At 30.4% G+C, this 15,085-nt stretch overlaps 2 long non-coding RNA genes across 8 annotated transcripts; both read left to right on the forward strand.

The window, feature by feature from the left end:
• The first annotated feature begins 723 nt into the window (after positions 1–723).
• Positions 724–5,505, forward strand: LOC114731108 (uncharacterized). Of its 7 annotated transcripts, none has more exons than XR_003738890.1 (4): positions 724–946; positions 1,794–2,150; positions 3,243–3,461; positions 3,981–4,610. It is a non-coding gene; the product is annotated as an uncharacterized LOC114731108 (long non-coding RNA). The 7 variants fall into 7 exon arrangements; XR_003738889.1 differs by lacking the exon at positions 724–946 and adding an exon at positions 1,646–1,704; XR_003738891.1 differs by lacking the exon at positions 724–946 and adding an exon at positions 5,432–5,505 and having other exon boundaries at positions 1,652–2,150; positions 3,981–4,079.
• A 38-nt stretch (positions 5,506–5,543) lies between these two features.
• Positions 5,544–5,863, forward strand: LOC114731107 (uncharacterized). Its single transcript, XR_003738887.1, has 2 exons — positions 5,544–5,613; positions 5,744–5,863. It is a non-coding gene; the product is annotated as an uncharacterized LOC114731107 (long non-coding RNA).
• Positions 5,864–15,085: the final 9,222 nt, after the last annotated feature.

Raw genomic sequence — 15,085 nt, forward strand, 5'->3', positions numbered from 1 at the left:
ATAGACGCACATAAATCAGAAATCATATCCCACTAAAGTAGGAAGCTAAAAATGCTGAAGTTTGAGTAAATTTAACATAAGATTGTTAAACAACCTATTAAAAATAAACAATAAAATCAAGAATAGGAAACCACAAAAACTATGCCCACAACATCTTCGATATGAAATTCTGCTTAACTAATAACTCATTTAAGCCAAGTAGACATAATTAACTCTTCTAAAGTAGGTTCATTCTCCGTTATCATTTCTAAATTACTTTGATTCATTTCATAGTCTCTGCTTGCCTCTAATATCCGCTCTCATCCCTGAGGATTGTTATATAAGAAAGCTGGTCATTTCTGAGTTAACTCCTCATCATTGTTGAAGTACTTCATAGCACAAGCCATTTCTTATTACATTGCCTTTGTGATATGCACTGTTTCCAAAATGCTGGGCGTTGTTTTGTATGGTTGAACCACTTCTACCTTTATTTCCCTTAATTTGGATAGTGTCGGGAGCTTCAGGAAAATACTTTGTAATTTTTGTGGACAGTTTTTATTAAGAAGTGAAAGAATGAGCTCTTTTAAGTCACCTGAACCAATTGCTCTGCAAGCTTTTTTTGTTTGCTTTTTGTTAATTGAATGTTTGTCTGCCGCATGCTGCTGTCTAAAATGGTTTTATTTACAGCATCGCTAGTGTTGATTTGCTTTAGTTTCTTTCACATGAGTAATGTCCTAAATGTGTCCTACCTTTACATTCTCAAGAGATAAATGAGGATAGGGAGAATGAGAGTGAAGACAAGGCGTAAGTGGACTAGTGGACAATGCTGTTTCAGCTGATGGTGTTCTGGTCATAAATAACAATGGAAGTTTAAAAAAAAAAAAAAAAAAGGCTACCGATGGCATGAGAGCATTATCACCCTTAGCCACTGTTGATATTGTTGGAATTCTGAGATTGATGAACACTGGTTAGTTTATTTGCCCTCACCCCTTTTGTTTCTATTCTTGGTAGAATAATCTCCCGATCAGTCTTCTTATGACCATCTAATTGAAAGATAATAGCTTTTTCACTTATTATAGCTCTGAAATCTATATTTCGTATTGGTTGTCATTCCAGTAGACAATGGATAACCCCGTCTATAGCCGGACTCAACCTTGGCCATACCTTTTGAGGTCTTTGTTAAGTGCTTTGGTCTATTGTTAATCTCGAGCATACCAGCATTTTCCACAAACCATTACCAATTCATTATCGTTCTGCATATGTTAGCTGTATGGCTACCTTGAATGAGATGTTTAGAAACACTTCAGCTACTTCTGCAAGATACTTGACACTCTATCAGCCAAACTGCGTTGTTTGGCACTGTAAGTCCCTTTTCCTTTTCTTGAGGGGAAAATGTCAAATACATTTTTTATCCCATATTTATTTTTCCGGTGAAATTTGATGCCTTAACTTAGCCTGGAGTTTTATTTTATCTCTTAACTTTCATTTGTTCCACTTTTAGCCCCTAACTTTCCAAAACCATTTAAATTTTTATTGTCCTCGAGACTTATAAAGAAAACACCAAGATCTCTTGTGGGTAGCCCATGAACATTCCCCGGCAAATCACTGCTATGTCAATCCATCTCGTAAAAAAAAAAAAAATCTGCACATTGTGTTCATTTCTCCTCAACGGATTTGTCCTAAATCACTGCATCCCTTCTGAACATTCACCCCAAAATTAGGAAGGTTAGGATCCTTGTTTCTTGCAGCGCTCATTGAAATATTGCTTCTCACTCCAAGAATTGAAACCTGAGTTTCATTGTAATTTAATGCAGAGGAGTTTCATGCCCTTTCACACTCAAATTGACTCGTATTTGTCTTTCACAGAATCTTTGGTCAGTTATGGAACAGTTGTGCTAGGAAAATTAGGAGCAAGCAAACGAATGGTTGATTGAGGGCAATTCAATGACGTGTATTGGTAGTCTGTTACTTTACTAAATCGATTTGCTGATGATCCTCAGAATTGCAACAAGTGGCAACTAGGATAATGATTCAGAGTGTACATATAAAACAAATCATCGAGTTTTCTTATGGATCAGGGCTTGGTACAATCTGCTGGCTTGAAGGAAAGAAGATTCTTCTGAAGGTCATACCCAACTTTTGAGACGGCAATGCTTTCACCACTTCAATAGGTCATATTAAGCTTGATCCAGCTGTTATGTGCTACATTTCTTTTTTAATTGCATGGATGTTACACACATGTCCAGCTCCTGCAATTTCATGTGAACATGGTTTTTATAATTACTTATCTTCACTATGTTACTTATAAGTGCCAACCTCATGAATCATTGAGATTCATTTTATGGTTTGTCCTAAATTTGCATAGCTCAAGCTGAACATTTGATCTGCATTTTTTATTGCTGACTTGAAAAGGTCAACAACAAATCTTCTTGAATTTCTTCAGGCCAAGTTTTTCTTCAGTCAGAAGCAATAACGAATTTGTCAGATACATGGTATCCAATCTCTGGAATCTTCTATTCTAATCTTTTTTCATAACTTTACTCACCGAGAAGAGGACAAAATCTTACTGGTAAAATTTTCCCACTGTTTACCATTAGGTTTTCCAATAACAATAGACCGGAAGAAAGTTTCTTAATAACTAATTCTTTCAATGAAGAAGAGGAAAAAACGACTGACATTGTCATAGTTTTATAAGGAAACTTGATAGGAAAACCTTATACCTATATCTAAGTTTCCTTTTTTTAATATAATAAATTATGTGGACATTTCTTGTTTAGGAACATCTTGCTTGAATACTCTTCTGTGGAGCCTTTTGGGTTAATATGATAAACGATGGTTAGATTGCACTTAGCACCTGCAAAAACTTTAGTAAGATCATCGTGATTGGGAAATTCTCCCTTTCCTTTCTGTCCGTCTACTTTTCCATCTCTATCTTCTTCTTCAGCATATAGAATGGAATGATAAAGATTAAACTTTATATGCGATGGCTACCCAAACCCCAAGATTCTGTAATTGCAAAATACAATCATCATGCGTACTTTACAGTAACATTATTCACTCATCCAGTTGTTAGGTAAGGTTCTGGTCCATTGAAGTTCTGGTCTATGGACAAGTTTATGCTTCCGTAGTTCTGAAACAATGCAAGATACTGTTCACGTCATGCCAACTTGCCAAGTGGTTGTTGCCATCTCAGCACTTTTCTAGGCATGAGTCCTGGTTTTTCGCCTCCAGCTTTTGATTCATGTATTTTCTACCAATTGCAGGGTGATCTTTATTGTTTCCTTCCAAAGTGCCTCTTCAGTCTCCTCCATGAGTAAATTATTCTTGTGATGCTACTTCACTTTTACAGACCCTGAAGGGCATGCAGAATTGAATGAGAAAATAAAAAGGAGTGCTTTTGCAGATCATATACACACGTTGATCAGATTCTTCGTTGAATATGCTTTACAACTTGTTGCAGGTTGGCAGTGGGCCATAAACAGGTAGCCCCAGGGGACCAGGTGCCTCAAATGCTGTGTTTTCTCATTCTTTTCTTTCCTCTTTTTTTTTTTTTTTCTATGGGTTGGTTTTGGTGGTGAAAATAAATAAAAATAATGAATAGTATTATGCTTACAATAATGGTAGTTTAGCACTAATATAAGAATGTTGGTTACAAATTTATAGTCTGCCTTGCATGTTCTTGTCCGTTTCTCTCCATTTCTTGTGATTAGCTAAATACCTTTTCACATTCTTAATCAATCCAAAGCTCATGCTCATTAAAGAATGTCCCAATCATAGCCAATCATTTGGTTACCTTTTTATTAGAGCATTATTTTTGGGAAACATAAAGGTGGTCGGAGACCTAAAAGACCAGAATACTAGCAAAATTGTTGTGAACTGCTAAAACTCTGGTTAATTATTTAAGAGAATCACAAGCATCTCTTTGCAATTTGTATGTATTATATATATATATATATATATATATATATATTTCCTTCTTAAAGCTAACCCTCTTGTATCAGATATGCGAACTGAGCTGGCATTCAAAGAAAGATTGCGTATTCCCTGAGGATGTGGGGTTTCTCTGTATACGCGTTTTGCAGCGAATCAAATTTGTCACGGTTAGTTTCATCAACACAACTACTATATTGTTTGTTCTAACGTGCCGACAAGTTCATGGGTTAAGTGGTTGTGTTCTTGTGTGTGTGTGTCTCTATATATATATATATATATATAGTTTTAGTGTCATCCATGTATGTATCTCTGTTGCTTTCTCTATCTACATTTCACATGAGATAAGAACAGAGCATTAAAAAGGGGGCGGCAAAGGTGAAGTGGGGAGTTGGTGGGTCTCATGTTCAGGTGATAACTACAGTTTTAAGTTTTGAACTTGCTCGCCTACTTGCTGAATCTCTATTCTTTCGGTGAAGATCTTCCAGATTAAATTAACAATCCGGCGTGCATTGAAATGTATTATATATAATATTCCTCTAATGATTGATCATTGGATAATATAATTCGCATTTTCTCCTCGTTGGTTTCCATTGTCCATGGATTATATAGACCAGATACACTGTACGTGTCCCAAAAATTCTTCTCTGCTGAGCTATTTGGATGTTGATTGTTGGATAGAGGAAGCGTAATTTTATTCCTGAAAAGGCGCCATGCTCCTTCCTTGTAATGGAGGTCACAAGCTCGATCCCCGGCAAGCATTTCGCTTGCTTACTTGAAAAGAAGAGTATTTGATTTCCAAGTTCTTGATGCCTTTATTGGGAACTAATAACTAATACTCCTCCGGTCCTAAATATAGGACCCAATTGTTGAGTTGGTTTTGGTCCTAAATATAAGACCCATTTATCATATTTTTTAATTTTCTCTAAATTACCTCTATGGATACTCCTTTAACCATAATCAAGTAGAAGAGAAATAGGGGGTATTAAGAAAGATGATTATGGTATTTTAGGAAAAATGTGTCACATTTTTTATAATTACCTAACTTACCTAACTTCCTTAATCTAATCAAATTAGTTAAATGGGTCTTATATTAAGGACCGGAGGAGTAATGACAAATCTTTATCTCACTAAGTAAGTTCGGTTATGTGAGTAGTACAACTTTAATTGGTGATATCAATAACCCAATTTTTGAATTAATCATTAATTGAAAATTTCAACTTCATATTGAATACCCACTGAGTTAGATATTCATGTTTAATAAGAGGATATCTGTGTTTAGCAAAATTATTAAAAAAAAAAAAAGGTACTAAATTGCATATCATGTACTTTTAACCCACGGTGGTCAAGTTGTGTGGAAAGAACTTGATTGATTGTTTGAACTTTACAATGAAAAAAAGTATATCAAAAGAGTTATTTTCAATTAGATCTGAGGGTGTATGAATCCAATCCAGTAATACCAAATGTCAATTGAATTATGTATATAATACGATTTGAGAGTAGTGGTTAATATATTATGCAGAAGAAAGAGAATAAGATACAGTAAATGGGGCAGTGATTTTGGCAAGTGAGAGAGACCAAAGCCACAAAGGAAGGAAAAACGTTGGTGCTTTGTAAAGAGAGGGAAGACACGATCTTATCTTTATTGGGGCACTTGGTTCCTGATAATGATGTTTTTAGAACCAAGCACATGGCACCACACGGGTAAGTTCAGTTCTTGACAAGGGACGCCTCCTAAAGCTTAATTTTTTTTTATATAATTCATTATTTTTTTCTTTCCAGTATTTAAACCGAACCCTCAATCTTGTACTAATTTTATTTTTTTCCCCCTCAGTACAGGTATTCTCTTGTTGAAGGTAGTACTGTTTGAGTCGCTGTCAAACATTAAATGTAGATATCTCTCTCAGTAAGGATTCGAATATTGATTTGTCATGTTGTGAAGAACTAGTTCCTTTTATTAAACCTATCGTCTATTAGTTTGTCCAAATTTTACTGTCAATTCAATGTTGTTGTGTTTGTCTTTAAAGAGACAAATATAGCCCTGGCTCTCAAGGCATTCGTAGCCACGAGACAATAGTGTCACCGTTATTCACAGGTTAGTGTGCGCATGTTACCCATATTAATGTCAAGAGCCTTCAACTTAAATAGGAGAGGTTGTGGGATTAAACCTCAAATAAATAGGTGGAAGCCTGAAAAGAAATTTAATTAAAATTCCCGCAAATAATCATATGTGTGTGTGTGTGTATCAAAACTCTTATTTAAACACATAAAGAAAGGAAATATCAGAGTTGAAGCAGCCATAGACTCCTATAGTTATTTTGCTAAATAGATCATATTATAGTATATTTATTTGTATGTATATGTATACTGGTTTTACTCAAAGTCTAACGATTTATTTTATATTTGTCATCCAAAACTATTTCTTATCTTCAGAGAAATTTTAGGGTGAGTCAAAATAAGGGGGGGAAAATCGGATCTATGGATGACATTTTAAGAGGGTTTTATAAGGAATTCATATATATCTATGTACGTTATAACAGTTTTTCCCCGAAAATACTAAAATAATCTAATTTAACTCCTAATCTTAACTCATTGTCTGGTTCTTTGATATGAGAGGAGCTGAGAGAAATTTTAATGAGTTGGATTTAATAAAAATATAGAAGTGGGGTTAAAAATTTTTATTTTTTTAATTAATCTTTTCTCATATACCTTCTCTTTATTAAAATTTTATAATCTCATTTCTCCAATTTTTTTAAAAATTGGACTCGTTAAAAAAATTTTTATCACATCTCCTCCATCTTCCACGCGCCAAACACAATGAATTGGCATGGTTACACATTGTTAGAATTGACCAAATTATGATAAATTTTGAAGTTTCGTCTGCGTCTTGTGTTTGCCTGTGTTGGTCATGTGTCTCACTTCGGTTTCTTCCTCGTCTTTCTTGAGGGTACAATCTTCAAAGCCTTATCTCTTCTGATGGATTAATTTTACAGTTTTTTTATTTTTTGACACAAAAAAAAAAACTACAATTCCTGAGATATCAACAAAACTATATTCTTTTCGCCATATCCACCACAAAGTTCAGGTTTGAACTATAAGGTGGTGGTGACCATTCGTTCTCCTGAGCAATCTCTTATATTGTTAAGTCACAATTTTCTCAGGAAACAAACAAGCAAATGCCAGAAAAGGTTGAGTTTATTAATGACTCTCGTAGCTTCTCACAATTGTCTTTTCCACTTGGTTCATCTGTAGCTTCTCATAGAAAAAGCCAATTGGAAAAACCAATCTACTAGTAATTCCAATTTTACTTTATTTTTAATTAGTTTTTTATTTTTATTTCCTATTTGTTGGTGTTATTGTGAAATACTACTACTGATCTTTAATATAAGATATCGTTTGACTTTTGTTTTGGTTCTAAATATGAGATCTCGGTTCATTTTATCTATCATATTTATGAATTTTTTCTCAAAATAGTCTTTATAATAATATTAGTTCTAACCAATACACTTGATTAGTGAGGATATTTTAAGAAAATTATACTTATTTATTATAAATAACTAACTTAACTTATTTTTTTAATCTTCTTAAATTAGTCAACTAATTTATATAATTGACACTGGAGGTAGTAGTTCTTAGAAACAACTCAGGTTGACCATTTCCTTGTAAGTGCTGCCGCGAACACTTTCTACCGGTCATCTGAAACTACAAAGGACTACAAAGGATCGAATTAAAATTTAGATAAAATTATAAGAACATAATTAAAAATTAAAAAAATTATTAGAACCCTAAAAATAATGTAAAATTATAAAAACTTATCGATTAATTTTCGAGCCAATACATAAGGTTTAGGAGGAAGACAGATCAGAGACACATCACACGACATATAAAATAGTCTAATTATTTTAAAGGCATGCAGGCTTCTGTGAAAAATATTAATTAATTAAAGTAAATAAATTTCTGGGACGGAATAGACCAGCGGCATGAGAACCATTGCTTTCAATATAATTATTTTGAGAATTTTGGGTATTAATTGGATGCAATGTACTCCTCCGGTCCTAATTATAAGACCCAATTGACTTATTTGAGGAGATTAAGGAAGTAAGTTAAGTTGGTTATTTATAATAAATAAGTGTTATTATTCCTAAAATATCCTTGCTAATTAAGTATATTGGCTAAAACTATCATTATTAGAAGGATTATCTTGGAAAAAAATGCAAAATATAAGAGAGAAAATGGATTGGGTCTTATAATTAGGACCAAATAAAAAGTCAAATTGGGTCTTATAATAAGGACCGGAGGAGTATATAATTTTGAAGCCTTGGCTTTGGTGGTGATTCAGATAAGTTTGTGAAGAGAAGAACACACACGGAAAGTCAAGGGAATAATTATTATTATTATTATTATTATTCAAAACCTTGAAGACCAAACGTTCATATTATAAATTGTTTGAAGATTCAACTAAAAGAAAATTAAAAAAAAAAAGAGGAAAGAATAAGAAGAACAATTTGAAGAAGAAAACGACCTTAGAGTGTGGGTTGCATGAAGAGAATATTGAACAAATTATTGGGAGAAACTTCCTTTTTTCCATGTATATGCATCAATATATGCTCTATATAAAAAATAAAAATAAAAATTGACCTTTTCTCAAAGTCATGAATATTTCTTATTATAAGAATAAACAAAGTTTCTAATAGATGGTTTGTCTTCTTGCTTAGACAACGCTTACAAGAATATTTACATATTATCTATTAACGAAATTTTCGTATCAATTGCAGGCTTTGAATTTATATTTCGTGGGATATGAGGTTATTATTATTTTTTCAAATAATCTAAACATCTATAATACTCTCTATATGATAAGTTTAAACTCACAATCTCACGCTTAAAGAAAAAATTTAAAGGAAACATTTAGTGCCATTAAGTTATGAGCCAATGAGAGCCCACGCACCACAGTATATGAATCATATTCTTAGTCAGCTCCTAATTTTCTTGAAAGCTAAGCTATACAGCCCCCTCACTTTGATATAAGAAAATATGTTTATTTAAAATAATAATCACGCTTCTTATTAATTAAAAGATGGGGAAATTATATTTAATTAATAGTAGTCCAAAACTAAAATTGTGTTCTACCAAAAATACAAATTTAGATCGCTTTCGAAATCATACATTGAAGAAGTATTTTTAAAATAAAAGAAAGATAGAAAAAGTAGAAGGAAAGAAAATAATCTCATACTTTTTTTAGGAAAATGACAGAAAAATATTTTTAAATGATAAATAGGTGATTTTGATAGATTTTACTCCTCCGGTCCTTAATATAAGACTCATTTAACTAATTTGATTAGATTAAGGAAGTTAGGTAAATTAGTTAATTATAAAGAATGTGACATGTTTTTCCTAAAACACCATAATCATTTTTCTTAATACCCCTCTCCCTCTTTTACTTGATTATAATTGAGTGGGTATTTATAGGGGTAATTTAGAGAAAACTGATAAATATGAGAAATAGGTCTTATATTTAGGACCAAAATTAACTCAACAATTGGGTCCTATATTAAGGACCGGAGGAGTAACTTATAAAAATCATTGCAAGAATAGTCTGCATGACTTATTTATCTTTTTAAAATTTAACAGTTATTTTTCTATTATTTTCTTATACTAGAAGTATTTTTTAGTCAACAAGAACTTTTTTTTATTTTAGACGTAGAGATCATAGACGTTAGTTTTGCCTCTCTCATTAATATTTTTCACATGCATATAACCAAGGACAGAATTTTTCACAACATATTTTTTATATATTGATCTTGATATAATTATCATATATAGTATATTTAATAATAATTTAGTTAAATTGTATTGGATCTTAAACGTTCACTAAGATACATCATTAAAGAAAGGGAAATCGAAGCTTATATATAATTGAATAAGTGTCATCTTTACTTGCCAAATTTTCATATTTTCATGGGCGAGACGATAAGTGTTTGTTAAAATAATTATTTAAAATAAAATAAAAATAGTGGCTGAAAATATTTATTAATTGAATAATTTAAAAATATTTACATAATTTATATGATTTTGGAGAATTAATCAGTATTTACGATATTGAAGAATAAAGGTACTGTTTTAAAATTCAGTATCTGCTAGTTTATAATAAGTATCATGTTATAATTTAAAAGAATTATATGTTCTCAAGTTTATGCTCTCAATATTCCTTGGTCCAAAAAAGAAAATCCTTGGTCCATACATAAAAGTCTAAATTCTGGTGGAGACAGCAAAGCACGACTCTAGCATCAGCAAATTTGATATTTAAAAAAAAAAAAAAACAGAGGAGTCAAATAAAAAAATGACAAAAGAAAGCAGATTGTCAAAAAGGAAAAAAAAAAAAGAAAAAGAAGAAGAAGCAGTAGATAGAAGGATGAGCTTGTTTGGATCTTAATTTATATTTAAAAAAATATGTGATTTAATTTTTATAAAAAAAAACTCAATCAAGTTGACATTATTTTGGGAAATTTAACTTATAAGTCCTTATAATCTCCTTTGAATCATGTCCTTATTACAATTTATCTTGTTTGAATTGAGTTTTTCTTGTTTGATCGATAATTAAAATTTATAAATTTTGTGAAAATTCATTTATAAAAATGTAACGACGTTAAATAAAAAAAATTCAGGAAACTGTATAAATTAAAATTAATATGTTTTACCCCGAATGATGAATTCTATGATGATCAAAGTATAAGTACCCAATTCAAACAAAATAAACTGGAAAAATTAAAGATATGCATATTAATTTTTCTATTAGTTTATATACAGGGTTTATATAAATTTAAGGGAGAATAACTGTAAAGTGTCAGTAAATGAATATACAACTAAAACATCTTAATTACAACAACTGAACAATATATAACGATAAATTCGCAAGAAATGGTAGTAAATTCATATGGGCCAATTTGTTATTGAGATTTTTTTATGATTACATTTTTTTTGGGGGCCTTGGGGTTATTTTCTCTAAATTTTATTCCCTTGAAAAAAATTAAATCGGCATCTGAGGACGTCGTTTTCTCTGGAGGAGAAAAGGAAGGCGTGTCCGGAGCCAAGCTTTGACCTCTTGAATCCCTCCGTAATTACCGTTGCGGTTGCCGCGTCTTTCTCTCTTTTCATGGCTTGTTCGTGGGTACACACACATATATTAATTGTACATGTATATTCTAAAATTTCCATGCGGTATTAAATACTCTTATGATCTTTAATGTAAAACTTAATCTAAGGGTAAATATTAATTTTATATACCAGATCTATTTTATATATTTATTAATTTTTTTAAAATTAACCCTATTCCCCCGATAATAATAAAGTTGGAGAAGAAGAGAAGAAATTGATAAAGATAATTACGGTGTTTTAAAAAAATATATATCATATGAACTACTTTAAATAATATTTTAAATTTATTTAAATTAGTTAATTAGGTCTTAAAGGTATTAACTTGAATATATCATTATTAAATTCTGATTTTTTTAATTATTTTAAATTCATTCAAAGAAACTAAAAAAAAATTATGAGGGGGAAGGAAAGTGGGACATTGTTTCTTTTTTATTTATTTTTAAATATTCTTCCATTTAAACAGGGGAAAGAACCTACAAAATACAACCTACACTTTGCTTTGGAAGAGAAGAAAAGTAAAAGTTTGCTTTCCCTATTTTTCTCCGCTTTATTCCGTTCACAGCTCTTTAGGATTAGGAGGATCCTTAATAATGGGAATGGTGAAATCTTATAGTGCAAGTAAGCTCTTTTGTTCTCTGATATCAAGTACTAAGCACTCTTCTTTTATTTATTATGTCTAGTAAGCTATCTACCTCTCCTCTAAATTCCAATTTTTTATGATTGGAAATAATGTGTAAGATTACTTCCTTCTTCGAATTTTTGTATCTTTTGGCTACATGCCTACATCACAAAATCTTCCACTTTAGCTTTGTTTTGAACATTGGGATGGATGTTGAATGTTTGTGATTCTTTTATAATTGTTCCTCGTAAAAAAATTATTATATTTATTGAAACATAGGAAAAAATTTGTTGGAATCTTTTGATGTCTTTAGTCATGTATAGTATTTTAGGAAAGTGACACAAAATATGTAAATATGCATACTACGTCCGTCTCATTTTTACATGTTATCTAATTTTGTTTTATAATTTTTAACACTCTCATTTATGTATTATCTCTGTTTCTGAATATAAAATTTAGTTTAGAATTCATTTATATTGAGGATTGAAATTAGTATTTTGACTGCAGCTCGATTGACAAGTCAACGTGCAAGAAATGACAATTTATTGTGGCCTATCAATTAACAAGTTAGGGTGCTGTATTGTATAGGCACAACTAACAAGTAAATGAGTTAAAATTGATAAGAAAATATGCTAAGAGTAAGATAGTTAATTAACAGTTAAAATCTCTTACTCATAAATTCTTTGAGATTTGAGATTAATTTGAAATTTTAAAGTACATTGCAGTAATAAAATTTATTATTTGAGACCTGACTATAATTTTTCCAATAAAATGTCCCTTTCACATGTGTTTTTTGCCCAAAATGTTTACACACAAAGCATTGTGCGAACGTATTAGATGTCATGTAGTTTTTTTTTTCCTTTTGTCAAGTACTCTTTCGGTCCTTAATATAAGAATTATTTAAATAATTTGACTAGATTAAGAAAGTTAGGTAAATTAGTTAATTATAAGAAATATGAAATGTTTTTCCTAAAACACCACAATCATCTTCCTTAATATCCTCCTTCTCTCTTCTATTTGATTATGGTTGAGAGAGTATCCATATAAGTAATTTAGAAAAAATTGATAATTATAAGAAATAAATTTTATATTTATGATCAAAATTAATTCAACAATTAGGTCATATATTAAACATCGGAGGAATATTAGATACCATGTAGTTTACATCAAGATAAAACTTACTCTCTATTAATTGACTCAAATGTGATTGACAAGTTTTTTTACATTAATATTGATAAAGATATTGGTATATAATTATTAATACTGTTTTTTATACATATAATTATTAATACTATTAGCAAGTTAGAACAAATCCAAGTCAACAAATATACGAGGTTGCGCCGAAGCCAGACTTCGCACATGGCTCCGCTCAAACGCCACACGCTATTTTTATTTTTTATATTATCATCTGTGACGACATGGACCGTCCGATCCATGACACGTGTCCATCTGACCTCAACTTTGCCGCTATTCTTTACGTTTGCTTGCCGGCTGGCAATTTTGTCCCCATCCGTGACTCCCATGGTTCTATTCCCACGCCAGCGTCTAAAGATTTTCAAGATAAAATCACATCTAATGGCCCAAACCTTTCAAATTATTACAAAATACTCGAAGTGGTAATTATAATAAATTTTTCAAAACTAAAAATATAATTGCGGTTTCTGAATTTACTATTGATTTTTCCTTAAAACTATTGCCATTTTTTTGTGATTTTTCAATATACTAGTAATTTCTATTTTAATAATAACCTTTACTGTAAAAATAATTATAATTGTAAGTATGTTTTGGCATTAAATGTTTTGTATTAAAGGGTATATTACTGGCAAAAAAAAGGGGTTAAAGTATTTGCAAATACGTATCCGACATCATAATGTTTATTTGAGTGTAAAAATATCATAAAAATTTTAAAAAGAACAAAAATACCACGGTAATTTATTTAAGCAAGTGTCTAATACTTTTTAGTGATAATAGACACCTGTTTAAATTAAGGATTGTGTCATTTTTACGTTCTCTTAGAATTTTTATAAGCATTTTTTTAGCAAAGTCGATATTGTATGCTAGGTGTGTATTTGGAAATATTTTATGAATAAACCTAAAACTAACAGTATTTTTTTGCCAGCACCTAAAACTAATAGTATTTTCATTATTACTAGTATTATAATTAATTATTACTTAGTGACAACGACTAATCTGAGTTAGTATATAAAACAATAATTCAGATTGCTCTTATGATTGGATGCCATTTGATGACCTACATGCTTGTCGATCAATTTTGAAATAAAAAGCATACCAAATGCGAGAGGTTAATCATATTTTATACAACTTCTTCTTAGACAACATTAACCAATAATCATGGGTTAGTACTAATCAATATTAATTTATTGTATCTTCATTTGTGGGAATTGGTTTGCCTCGCCAAACGAATCATAACTTGCATAAATCTGCCTGTTGCAATTATATTCCTTATTATTTATTATACATTACATTAAAAAAGTATTAGTTTTAACTAACAAATTATAATAATTAGGCCGATCGACCTGCACCAAATAAAAAAATATCATTCATATTATACTTGCAATTTATATATTTGATTATTATTAGAGATTCCTTACAAATGGTTCTGAAAGTTTCAAATTTTGTAATTGAAATTTCATAGCACTTTAAAAAAAAAAAATCCAAGAATTGATGTTGAACTTTTGTTAATTTGTCATTCATTTTATCAATGCTGTTAAACATGTGTTGGTATTATTAACATTAGTATCAACAAACAAGGAAAGAAGGGTAAATTGTTAAAAAAAAAAAAAAACTCACGTGTAATGTAATTAGTGTTAAATAAAGTATACGAATCAGGTCAAAACATACATATTTAAACTCTTTATGCATCACACGGTATGGATGTGGTAATAATGGTATGTTGATAGATTAAAAAAATAATGGGGCTGCTAAGTTAAAACTATTGAAACATGAGGGACACAATAATAGTTTTTTTTTTTTTTACACAACAGCTAAATAAAAATTAAATTTAATATAAAGGAATAGAGGAGTAATTTAAAAATATCCCAAAACAATCTCATTTGGCTAAATCAAAACTCACAAGATTCAATTGCATGTGCTTTTGTAGAGTATAAATTACATCCTGATAATCTATATTAATATTTTTCATCATATTTATGAGACACTTCTAATATGTTTTAATTAAATTTAAAAAATCTAAAATCTTATTATTCATGTCTTAAAATTGATTTTTTTTTTAAATTTTGCCCCTATTTAACATATATTAAGAAAATAATAATCTACAAAACAATAAATTAGGTGCAAAACTATACATTTATTTAATAAATTTAATTTTTTCCTCTCTCTATCTTGTACGCAAATCGAATATAAATTCAATCATCCTCAAAG

The sequence above is a fragment of the Neltuma alba genome, unplaced genomic scaffold, assembly GCF_004799145.2.
Source record: "Neltuma alba isolate B1F8T4 unplaced genomic scaffold, ASM479914v2 tig00012804_pilon, whole genome shotgun sequence".
In the NCBI taxonomy this organism is placed as follows: domain Eukaryota; kingdom Viridiplantae; phylum Streptophyta; class Magnoliopsida; order Fabales; family Fabaceae; genus Neltuma; species Neltuma alba.